The 13,201-nt window shown below is 40.8% G+C and overlaps 1 long non-coding RNA gene across 1 annotated transcript in view; it reads left to right on the top strand.

Moving 5' to 3' along the window:
* Positions 1-13,201, top strand: part of LOC135509986 (uncharacterized) — a 40,400-nt gene that overhangs the window by 3,884 nt on the left and 23,315 nt on the right. The window contains exon 2 of the long non-coding RNA XR_010451034.1: positions 1,476-1,706. This is a non-coding gene — a long non-coding RNA (uncharacterized LOC135509986). The remainder of the gene's footprint in view (positions 1-1,475; positions 1,707-13,201) is intronic.

The following is a 13,201-nucleotide window of genomic DNA, read 5'->3' as shown; positions in this document are numbered from 1 at the left end:
TGTGACATGCTAGCTAGGGGATATTTAACATTAGCTAGTTAGTGCTAATCGCTAACAACAGTGTGAGATTCTGTGTTATACACTATAGCCCGTTACCATATCATATGTCATCTTTTGTTCAATAACAGGAGCCAGGTGTGCGATAACTGTATCGAGCATGGGCGCATAGATATTCTACACAACTACAACGACTGACCGCTGAAGCACCTAGGGGGCTGGGACCAGCTCTGGCGCCAACAATCAACGATAGGCTTAGTGAGTTTAAACCACGCCCAGTCTCTACTCTGTGACAGACCGGCTCGGAAGCAGGAACTACTTCTGTCAGAGTATATTATAATACATTTGTCAGGAACAAGTCAGTTCTCTGTTCTACCCTGCGTGGTTTTACAGCGAACCCGTATATACGAAAATTGCATTTACCACTTCTTGCTTAGCTAATGAAAAGTACATAGTATACAATCGGTGACTCAATGTCATATTTATTCTGATACCAGATTCGATTGACGCAACCCTTAACAACAGGCACATTCTCACATTAGGCCTTTCGGGAAAGTCAGACTACACCACGGTGAGATACTATGCAATGTTAGCTAATGTAGCCAACCAATGTGCCTAACTAGCTAGCCCACCAGGCAATATTTAACTAGCTTAATCCCTGCCCTGGTGGGCTAATGTAAGTTAGCATGTCACCATGTGAGAAAGTATGACTACACAAACCGTGAGCTAATGTTAACTAGATGGCTTGTTCACAAAGGGCTTGTCAAAATGAAAAGGTCACAGCAGTCATAATGATAGCCTATGCTGGTTCTTTTTACTGCTGTCAGGCTAGTTTGTCACATTGTCTACTAGCCCAGTCTGAAAAGTACTAGGCTCGGGCTAGCTTAATTTCTATCCCTGCTGACATGTATAACTGACTTCACAAGTAATTTGATTAGTCATGTACAACAGATGCACTGTGCATTGTGTGGGGAAAACATTGAGCCCACAAGTCCTTTGTGAGATGGCTAGCCAACTTGAGCTAATGTAGTTAACTAGCCAACCAAGGTGCTTAACTAGTTAGCCCACCAGGCAGTATTTAGCTAGTTAACAATAGCTCACCGTTCGTGTAGTCAGAATTTGTGTGTGGTAACATGCTATCTAACAACTATCCTTGCCATGGTGCCGGTCTAACGTTAGCTAGCAAGTCTGTGCACAAAAGGTGAGTTAACGTTAACTAGCTAATATTTACAAAATATCCCTTCCCTGGTGGGCCAACACTATCTAGCATGCCACCACGTGAAAAAGTATGACTACACAAACCGGGAGCTAATGTTACCTAGCTGGCTACCTCACTAAAGACTTGTCAATAAAAAGGTCCCAACAGTCATTATGCTGTCCTATGCTGCTTTTCTTTTTACTTGTAAGGAAGGTAATGGGTTGTACTGGAGGCTGAAGAAATTTGGCTTGTCACCAAAAACACTCTCAATCTTTTACAGATGCACAATCGAGAGCATCCTGTATCACTGCCTGGTACGACTACTGACCCGCCCACAATCGTAAGGCTCTCCGGAGGGTAGTGAGGTCTGCACAACGCATCACCGGGGGAAAACTACCTGCCCTCCAGGACACCTACACCACCCGATATCACAGGAAGGCCAAAAAGATCATCAAGGACAACAACCACCCGAGCCACTGCCTCTTCACCCTGCTATCATCCAGAAGTCAAGGTCAGTACAGGTGCATCAAAGCGGGTCAGAGATGTGAAAAACAGCTTCTATCTCAATGGCCATCAGACTGTTAAACAGCCATCACTAACATTGAGTGGCTGCTGCCAACATACTGACTTCAACTGGTAGCCACTTTAATAATGGAAAAATTGATGTAATCAATTTATCACTAGCCACTTTATAAAATGTTTACATACCCTACATTACTCATCTCATATGTATATACTGTACTCTATACCATCTACTGCTCCTGTATGCTGCTTTTCTTTTTACTTGTAAGGAAGGTATCTTGCCATCTTGATGTAATTAAATGTATCACTAGCCACTTTAAACAATGCCACTTTATATAATGTTTTCATACCCTACATTACTCATCTCATATGGATATACTGTACTCTATACCATCAACTGCATCTTGCCTATACCGTTCGGGCATCACTTATTCATATATTTTTTATGTACATATTCATATTCATTCCTTTACACTTGTGTGTGTATAAGGTAGTTGTTGTGAAATTGTTAGGTTATATTACTTGTTAGATATTACTGCATGATCGGAACTAGAGGCACAAGCATTTCGCTACACTCGCATTAACATCTGCTAACCATGTGTATGTGACAAATAAATTTGATTTGATAAGTACCTAGCTACCCACAGATATTTGACCTAACCATAATAGCTTTTTAGCAGCTAGTAAACAGGGCTTACCATATCACACAGCTTCAGCAACACCTCTCGATTACAGAGGTCCCAAAACAATAACATGCACTTGTGTGCTTATCGGAGTAGTGGTTACAATCCGGTACATAGCACAGAACCATCCTTGCTTGTGATCGGAGATACCTAAGGTTAGCTAGTTCGCTACAAAGGCCAGAGGGTAATTAAAACAATTATAGTAATAAAAAAATGCCAAGGTAGCTAGCTAGGTAATTTGAAAAATGCTAAATATGAATACACATGAGAAGTACACTATATAAATTATTTACACGAGAAACTAAAAAGGCTAAAAGGCTATAATATTTTGTTTGTTGCACCTTTCTAGGTAAACCCTGGACACTGTCGTGTGTGAAAAACTGTTTCTTAGTACTGACCAGGCCAAAGTTTCTTAGTACTGACCTGGCCAAAGTAGTACGGTGGGGTCAGAATGTCCTCTGCTAACGAATGTAGGAATTAGCCTGTCTTAATCGTCCCATCTCTCCTCTGACGCTGTCTCCAATCATTAAATAAACGAGATGTCATCTTCTAAACTATGAGGTAACTTTTAATTTCAAGATCTCTCTCGCCATCCTCTCTCTCAACAGGGAGTGAGAGTAAGAGGATCAGGTCTGATTCTATACAAGGAACCGTTGGCCGACTTTCTTTAGTTCCCACAATGATGGGTAGATGGTAAGCAGATGCTCTAACACAGCTATGAATAACGTGTTGTGCAGTTGATCCTATTGGCTGACCTTACCTGATCCTATCTCATCTTTACTGGATATAAAAATTACGAAGACAAATTGTTGAATACATCATTATCATCATCTTTTATTTCCAGAACATATTTGTGATGATTGACACTGACCCTGTTGTTATGTAGATATGTACAACAATTCAAAAACAATGTGTATTGAAAATACTATATACTTAATGTGTTATTATTTCTCTCAATGGAACAGTAGTGGTTTGTAAGGAGAAACCACATTAAAATTCTAGCTCCTAACTAGGGGGTAACCATGAGTAGACTGTAGGACAGTAGCTTATGCACTGGCGTGACCCACTGGAATGTCAATGTTAATCATTATCACACTCAAAGGGCCTGTTTGAGGCACAGATTAAGCCTAGTTCCAGACTAAAAAGTATGCTCAATGGAGAATCTCCATTGAAATAGATTTTTAGTCCAGGACTAGCTGAGCTTAATCTGTGTCTGTGATACTGGCCTAAAAGTACCACATGAGCTCCCTAATAACAGAACTGTTGGGTGAAAGTATTGTTTTCTCATCAGAGCAGAATATGCAGTAAATGCCATGTATTCCCATATTTAATTTTATCTCCTCTATGCAACAAAGATTTCAATGCATGTATTATGTGTCAAAGTTTCTGTTTCAGTGTGGGTGTGACGTGCATGTGCGTACATACAGTACCAGTCAAAAGTTTGGACACACCTATTCATTCAAGGGTTTTTCTTTATTTTTACTATTTTCTACATTGTAGAATAATAGTGAAGACATCAAAACTATGAAATTACACTTATGGAATCATGTTGTAACCAAAAAAGTGTTTGCAAAATCTAAAATGTATTTTGATTTATTTAAGTAAACACCCTTTGCCTTGACAGCTTTGCACACTCTTGGCATTCAACACAACACTTTTTGGTTACTACATGATTCCATGTGTTATTTCATAGTTTTGACGTATTCCCTATTATTCTACAATGTAGAAAATAGTACAAATAAATAAAAACCCTTGAATGAGTAGGTGTGTCAACGTTTGACTGGTACTGTACGTGTGTGTGTGTGTGTGTGTGTGTGTGTGTGTGTGTGTGGATGGTCAGATTGTGAGCCATGACGTGTGTTGATCACCCGTCCAGCCAGTGTAGTGTGGGGTAGCGCTCAGACAGTATCCTGCGGAGCTGAGTGCTCTGTGTCTTATCCCTGGTCTCCACTACACACTCCACCTGTGGGCACACAACACATATTTAATCCTAATAATCTTTCACTGATAGTGCTACATACACAGACTCTCCGTCAACTGTATACAAACAATGGAGTGTCTAAACTAATTATACATTGACCCACTCATACATGTTTAGAAGTACCATTGCTATGTGGTTGTAGCATCTGTCCTGCCAACAGCAGATTGACATAATATGTAGTCAATTTATTTCTAAGGGCAGAAATATCTTATTGGTTTTTAAAAGGTCAATGGGTTAGTGTCACACCCTGATCTGGTTCACCTTTCCTTGTGATTGTTTCTACCCCCTCCAGGTGTCGCTTGTTATATATCCCTGTTTCCTGAACTCTCACGAGTTCGTCTTGTTTGCCAAGTCAACCAGCGTTTTCCTTGCTCCTATTTTTCCCCAGTCTGTTTGTTTCTCGTCCTCCTGGTTTTGACCTTTGCCTGTCCTGACTCTGAACCCACCTGCCTGACCTGGTATATCTCGCCTGTCCCCCACCTGCCTTTGCCTACTCCCTTTGTTATAATAAATATTGAAGCTCTACCATCTGCCTCCTGTGTCTGCATTTGGGTCTCGCCTTGTGCCCGTATAGCGTAGGTTAGAACTCAGAATCTTGAAAATGAAAATTTAATTTACATGTAACATTTTGAAATCATTATTGTATTACAGTAGTCAGACAAATGTGACAATATCTATAAAATGCAACTTGCCTCCTGACTTGAGGCAAATACTAAAATGTAGCAAGATAGCAGCAACATGCTAAACTAATCAGAGCACGCTTGCTAGCTAACCTTTTTAACTACTCATGCTGATTTAAATAGATAGTGCTAGCTAATATATATAGTAAGTCAGCTAACATTTGCTTTATTGAATAAGCTATATAACCTTTAAACAGGGATGGACAGGTATGCTGCCCCGGGGCAGCCGAGTAGATATATCTAAAGCTAAACAGTGCTAGTTGGCTAGCTATCTCTTATTAATGTTGAGTCATATAATATAACTAGCTAGGTCTCAAATATACTAGTTAATCAGATCACACTTTATCAAAATATTTAATTGAATAAGCCATTTAAACTGAAAAATGTGAATGGGCGTTTATGCTTCCCTGGGGGCAGAAACGTAAAATGCTAAGCTATCTCCTACTAATGTTGAATCATAAAATAGAAATAGCTAGCAAGTTACAGTTTATGCTGCCATTGGGGCAGAAATGTTAGTTTGGGTCAAACTACTTATAGGCCATAAGGACAGATTTCAAGCACAAAAGGTAATTTTAAAAAGTCTGAACTGCCCCGAGGGCAGCCATTTGAATGCACTGTTTAAATGCTTACCCAGGGCATTAATGTTAGTTTGGGTCAAGATCACTTGGTGCCCTAAGGGCAGACTTGAAGTGCTAAAGATACTTTTTTAAAATTATTTACTGCCCTCATTGAAGCCATTGGAATGAACTGTTTAAATGCTATCCTAGGGGCAGTAAGGTTAGTTTGGGCTAAGATCACTTTGGTGTCCTAAGGGCAGACTTCAAGCACAAAAAGTAGTATTTACTGCCCTAGAGGCAGCCATGACTTATCTGAATTATATCCTATAGTTATCTTCACCCAAACTAATATTACTGCCCCAGGAGCAGCATTTAAACAGGGTATTCCAATTTCTAATTTATTAGGCTTAATATTACCAATTATTTTTGCTCCATATAATTGTCTAATTTACTGGCATATTTGAGACCCAGCTAGCTAACTCTAACCCGCTAGTTCAGTTTAGCGTAGCATTTTACATTTCTTCCTCCAGGGAAGCATAACAGTTCATTCCAATTTTTAAGTTGATATAATTCACTTACTCAAGTAAATATTTTAAGTGGGAGTTGACTTACTGGTATATTTGAGACCTAGCAATCTAGCTCTATTCTATGACTCAACGTTAGTAAGAGATGGCTATCTGCTAGCCAACAAGTTCCATTTAGCTTAGAATTTTACGTTGCTGCAGCTTCACTGTCCATCCACATTTTTGTTCATATAGCTTCTTCAATGTAAAGATGTCCGATGCAGAAATCACTCCGCGATTTCCTGGTTGCAAAGATATAATTAGTTTGCCTAATTTAGTTCGCCTAAAACAAGCAAGTATGGTGTAGAGAATCATTGTAAACCACTGTGAAATATCTTTTCCATAAATGGAAATAGTATTTTCCCCTGTTTGAAGCTAGGGTACAAAACCAAAAGTAAAAGACGCAAAAACTAAACTTAAGAACAGGAATCATAGGAATAGTGCACATAGAACAGAGCTACCGCTTCTTGGACTTGCTTTCAATGAGAATGACAGATCTATAACTCACATTTCTTTGTGAATTTGGTCGGATTGCCAAAAAAGTTACATATTGCACCTTTAACATTTCAATGAAGCAAATGCTAGCTGACTTTCTTATATATTAGCTCTATTTATTAAGTCAACATGAATAGCTAAGAGGTTTCTAAATGCTTAGCTAGCCAGCTTGCTTTGATTAGCTTAGCATGCTGTTACTAGTTTGCTACATTTTATTGTTTGCTTCAAGTCAGGAGATCAGTTTCTACTTTTAAACTCGGACAAAACAGAGATGCTTGTTCTTGGTCCCAAGAAAAAAGAGATCTTCTGTTGAATCTGACAATTAATCTTAATGGTTGTACAGTCGTCTCAAATAAAACTGTGAAAGACCTCGGCGTTACTCTGGACCCTGATCTCTCTTTTAACGAACATATCAAGACTGTTTCAAGGACAGCTTTTTTCCATCTAAGTAACTTTCTGTCCAAAAATGATGCAGAAAAATTAATCCATGCTTTTGTTACTTCTAGGTTAGACTACTGCAATGCTCTACTTTCCGGCTACCCGGATAAAGCACTAAATAAACTTCAGTTAGTGCTAAATACGGCTGCTAGAATCCTGACTAGGACCCCAAAATTTGATCATATTACTCCAGTGCTAGCCTCCCTACACTGGCTTCCTGTCAAGGCAAGGGCTGATTTCAAGGTTTTACTGCTAACCTACAAAGCATTACATGGGCTTGCTCCTACCTATCTCTCTGATTTGGTCCTGCCGTACATACCTACACGTACGCTACGGTCACAAGACGCAGGCCTCCTAATTGCCTCTAGGATTTCTAAGCAAACAGCTGGAGGCAGGGCTTTCTCCTATAGAGCTCCATTTTTATGGAATGGTCTGCCTACCCATGTGAGAGACGCAAACTCGGTCTCAACCTTTAAGTCTTTACTGAAGACTCATCTCTTCAGTGGGTCATATGATTGAGTGTAGTCTGGCCCAGGAGTGTGAAGGTGAACAGAAAGGCTCTGGAGCAACGAACCGCCCTTGCTGTCTCTGTCTGGCCGGTTCCCCTCTTTCCACTGCGATTCTCTGCCTCTAACCCTATTACAGAGGCTGAGTCACTGGCTTACTGGTGCTCTTTCATGCCGTCCCTAGAAGGGGTGTGTCACTTGTGTGGGTTGAGTCACTGATGTGATCTTCCTGTCTGGGTTGGCGCCCCCCTTGGGTTGTGCCATGGCGGAGATCTTTGTGGGCTATACTCAGCCTTGTCTCAGGATGGTAAGTTGGTGGTTGAAGATATCCCTCTAGTGGTGTGGGGGCTGTGCTTTGGCAAAGTGGGTGGGGTTATATCCTTCCTGTTTGGCCCTGTCCGGGGTTATCATCGGATGGGGCACAGTGTCTCCTGACCACTCCTGTCTCAGCCTCCAGTATTTATGCTGCAGTAGTGTATGTGTCGGGGGGCTAGGGTCAGCTTGTTATATCTGGAGTAGTTCTCCTGTCCTATCTGGTGTCCTGTGAATTTAAGTATGCTCTCTAATTCACTCTTTCTCTCTCGGAGGACCTGAGCCCTAGGACCATGCCTCAGGACTACCTGGCATGATGACTCCTTGCTGTCCCCAGTCCACCTGGCCGTGCTGCTGCTCCAGTTTCAACTTGTCTGCCTATGATTATTATTATTTGACCATGCTGGTCATTTATGAACATTTGAACATCTTGGCCATGTTCTGTTATAAGCTCCACCCGGCACAGCCAGGAGAGGACTGGCCACCCCACATAGCCTGGTTCCTCTCTAGGTTTCTTCCTAGGATTTGGCCTTTCTAGGGAGTTTTTCCTAGCCACCGTGCTTCTACACCTGCATTGCTTGCTGTTTGGGGTTTTAGGCTGGGTTTCTGTACAGCACTTTGAGATATCAGCTGATGTACGAAGGGCTATAAAAATAAATTTGATTTGATTTGTACCGTAGAGATATTGTCACATTTGTCTGACTACTGTAGCACAATAATGATTTCAAAACAATTCAACATGTAAATGAACGTTTTATTTACAAGATTCTGAGTTCTAACCTGCGCCCTGTTTTCAAAAGTTGTGCATCTGTTAAACTCCACCCATATCCTTAGTGTTAGGTCAACCTTTAGAATTTCGAATGTTGTTTTACTTCTAGACATTAGGTTACATAGCATTGTTTAAAAATTCCCCATCAAATGTTATTCTTTCCCCATCAAAGAACCCACCAGCTTGTAGTCCTAAAAAAATGAAATTAGTTACTTCTGGTTCTTTCAACCATTCCTACAGGGAAAATAAATGGGGAAAGAATATTTTTTTGGGGATAAATGCCAAAAATAAGGTCTGAGGTAACAGGTGTAGGAGATCTTATAAATTCTATGAGATAATATCAGTCAGTTAACATGACCTTTATAAATTATGAAGGTTATGCTTTTTTTGATGACATAAATCAAATCAATTTTTATTTGTCACATGCGCCGAATAAAACAGGGGAAGACCTTACCGTGAAATGCTCATTTCCAAGCCCTTAACCAACAATGCAGTTCAAGAAATAGATTTGTGCTGCCCTAAACCTATCAGATTCTTTCTGCCCTAAGAACAAAGTTGACTGGACTTTATGTTAACCTGCAACCCAACACGCTCCCAACACACTCAACACACCTGAAATCCCAATTGACTCCAGTCTGTCTGAATTCTATGACTATCCTTAATTTGCTACATTGTGGTAACATAGTATTCTACCTTTACCTTTACATAAATTATTTTACATATACCAACTTTACAGTCAGTTGACATCACACATCTAGAACTTTAAATTAGGCATGACATTAGTAGGCAACGGCTCAATCAGAAATTCTGAGTCATAAACCACTTCCAAATCAATCACATATTGACACATTGTCTAGCAGCACTGTACCCGGAATCCACCACTTATCTCACACCACCCTGGACTGCCAACACAGCGGCAACGAGCCAGGGTTTCATTTGCAACGGCAGTGTGAGAAGCGCTTCATGTGTACAGTCATTGGAGAAGCAGTTGAGTGGATGTCGGGGGGAAGAGGTGAGGGAGGTGGGATGAAGGCTAATGCTGTCGTACCTGGGCCTTGAAGAGATCGCCTTTGTCACTGTGTCTCCGGTGGCAAATATCCAACAGCCTGAGAGCGAGAGAAAAAGAGAGATAGTGAGATGGAGGATGAAAAGAACAAGAGAAAGAAACAGTGGATGAGAAGGAAGAGAGGAGCAGACTAAATTCACATTGTTCTTTGTGTTAGAGGATTTGTATGTCCAGACTGATCATCCTGCCAGTTAAAGCCTACCCCTGTCCTGTGGCTTATTCTGACGTGATTGGATGTGGGGGAACAGGGTCACATGGACAGATTGGTCACAGGGGCATTACTGTCACTAAGAGAGAGTTGTCTAAATATGTGCACCGTAATCTAACTATACACACTCATCTCCATCCATATGTAGCACAGATATCAGGAATTTGTTGATCAATAAGCTCTGGCAGTACTGGGTTATTGTCAGTCTGTATGACCACACACTGAAATGTGTGACGTGTGTGTGTGTTTCAGATAAATAGAGAGTAATCAACCTCTTATACAATAGGATATTTATATTCAAATGTACAGTATAGGTCATAACTATCTGTTATTTTGTTAGTGTTTAGCTCACTTGATGTCCTCTCTTGCCAGCATGTCCAGTAGCTTGGCCATGTCCCCCGGAAAGTCCCCCAGCTGCACTGTAAACTTGCTGACGCGGTCATCCAGAACCAGGGCGCGGTCAACACACTGTCTGATCAGGTCCAACTCCATGTTAGCACTGCTAACCACCACAGCTACCCTGCAGCGGGCAGACAAGGAGATAGATGCAGAATCAGTTCATCGGAATATCAACAGGTTACATTTTGGACACTATGGTGTGAATTCTAGTTTCCACTTAAGTCTAATTTTCATTAAGTCATGCATTTACAGTATGTCAATGGGAGGCAAAGTCTTAGGATTCACTCCTATGTTTTAGTACAGTAAAAACACCCTGACAGTGTGTAAACCCACCTTTTGCCCTTTAGCTCTGGTAGTTGCCCAGCCAAGATAGCTGCTAGTCCCATGGCTCCCTCTGTGTCCACTGTGGAGCGTTCAAACTCCTGAAACCTCAGCATGGCTACCAGAGAGTCCTCTTCTCTGAGGAGAATAGATAGAGGTCAGGGAGTCTCAGAGAGAGAGAACAACAACAGTGCTAAAGGACAATAATATTGTCAAAAGACTCTACTGCACTCTGGGCTCTAATTTGAGACCATCTTGCTCCCATATGCTCCTAAATATTTAGCTGTATGAGCTGGAAGTGGGTCTGGAAACATATTTACCCAGATAATACATTGAATGGCAAATTATATTTGTGTTGTTAGGCGCAACAAGTTAAGTTAGGCCGTCATTGTAAATAAGAATTTGTTCTTAACTGACTTGCCTAGGTTAAATATATGTATATTTGTGTTTCTTGTCCACTACGCTCTGGCTGTTGTTACATTTGTATCATATTGCAGCGAGCAAAGTCAATAGATTGTTTTATTTCACCTCATCTGTGAGTGAGAGGAAATTCAGCTACTCTTAAGTGCTTGTTTATTACTAGAAGTTTAACCAACATCGGCCCTTATATTTTTTCTAGGTCTTACAGACAAAAATAAAGGAGACTTTTAAATATTTAAAAATGACCGGCTATTGGTTGGATTATTGCAACTAATCACATTTTTGGAGTTTTATTCCCATTGAGATTAGTCCCTGAACCCATTAGAGACCATGTAGAAATATACAAAAGCTTCCTTCTTTTCTATCTGTAAAAGGCTAAGGCAGAGACACATTTTTGCTTTTCAACGCCTCAGTTCAAGCACCTTGATTGTAGAGCGAGGTAGCGGCAGTGTTCACTTCCTTTTGCACCCCACCTGTGAGAACCTTTGCAATGCATAGAACTGCTCGTCTCTGGCCCAAACCGTTCAAAATGTATAACTCATATGACAGGAGCTACATTTTTTCCCTGTCTACTGCAGATTCTCAGGTCACATTTGATAATTTCATAAACCCTGTCAAGCGGGCCGCTAACCCATGTTACCTAGCTGGCTAACAACCTGGTAACTTGCCCAGTAAGATGGCCCTGAAAGAAAGGAAAGGGGATCTTAGATAGCTCCTCCAAGATAGGATTCATATGGGCCTAATCACTTTTCTGGTGTTCCCAAATACTTTGGTGCTTCTAACCTTTTTAAAGTTGGGCGCATTAGTGCTACCAATTTAGAGTCCTGGGAACACTCAGGGCCCTGGGGAACTGAGGGACGTCTATGTCCATATACAGTGCCTTGCGAAAGTATTCGGCCCCCTTGAACTTTGCGACCTTTTGCCACATTTCAGGCTTCAAACATAAAGATATAAAACTATATTTCTTTGTGAAGAATCAACAACAAGTGGGACACAATCATGAAATGGAACGACATTTATTGGATATTTCAAACTTTTTTAACAAATAAAAAACTGAAAAATTGGGCGTGCAAAATTATTCAGCCCCTTTACTTTCAGTGCAGCAAACTCTCTCCAGAAGTACAGTGAGGATCTCTGAATGATCCAATGTTGACCTAAATGACTAATGATGATAAATACAATCCACCTGTGTGTAATCAAGTCTCCGTATAAATGCAACTGCACTGTGGTAGTCTCAGAGGTCTGTTAAAAGCGCAGAGAGCATCATGAAGAACAAGGAACACACCAGGCAGGTCCGAGATACTGTTGTGAAGAAGTTTAAAGCCGGATTTGGATACAAAAAGATTTCCCAAGCTTTAAACATCCCAAGGAGCACTGTGCAAACGATAATATTGAAATGGAAGGAGTATCAGACCACTGCAAATCTACCAAGACCTGGCCGTCCCTCTAAACTTTCAGCTCATACAAGGAGAAGACTGATCAGAGATGCAGCCAAGAGGCCCATGATCACTCTGGATGAACTGCAGAGATCTACAGCTGAGGTGGGAGACTCTGTCCATAGGACAACAATCAGTCGTATATTGCACAAATCTGGCCTTTATGGAAGAGTGGCAAGAAGAACCATGTGTATGTGACAAATAAATTTGATTTGATAAGTACCTAGCTACCCACAGATATTTGACCTAACCATAATAGCTTTTTAGCAGCTAGTAAACAGGGCTTACCATATCACACAGCTTCAGCAACACCTCTCGATTACAGAGGTCGGAAAACAATAACATGCACTTGTGTGCTTATCGGAGTAGTGGTTACAATCCGGTACATAGCACAGAACCATCCTTGCTTGTGATCGGAGATACCTAAGGTTAGCTAGTTCGCTACAAAGGCCAGAGGGTAATTAAAACAATTATAGTAATAAAAAAATGCCAAGGTAGCTAGCTAGGTAATTTGAAAAATGCTAAATAGGAATACACATGAGAAGTACACTATATAAATTATTTACACGAGAAACTAAAAAGGCTAAAAGGCTATAATATTTTGTTTGTTGCACCTTTCTAGGTAAACCCTGGACACTGTCGTGTGTGAA

This window comes from Oncorhynchus masou, chromosome 23, assembly GCF_036934945.1.
Source record: "Oncorhynchus masou masou isolate Uvic2021 chromosome 23, UVic_Omas_1.1, whole genome shotgun sequence".
In the NCBI taxonomy this organism is placed as follows: domain Eukaryota; kingdom Metazoa; phylum Chordata; class Actinopteri; order Salmoniformes; family Salmonidae; genus Oncorhynchus; species Oncorhynchus masou.
The sequence above is the reverse complement of the archived record's forward strand: the minus strand, read 5'-3'. Positions and strand labels throughout refer to the sequence as shown.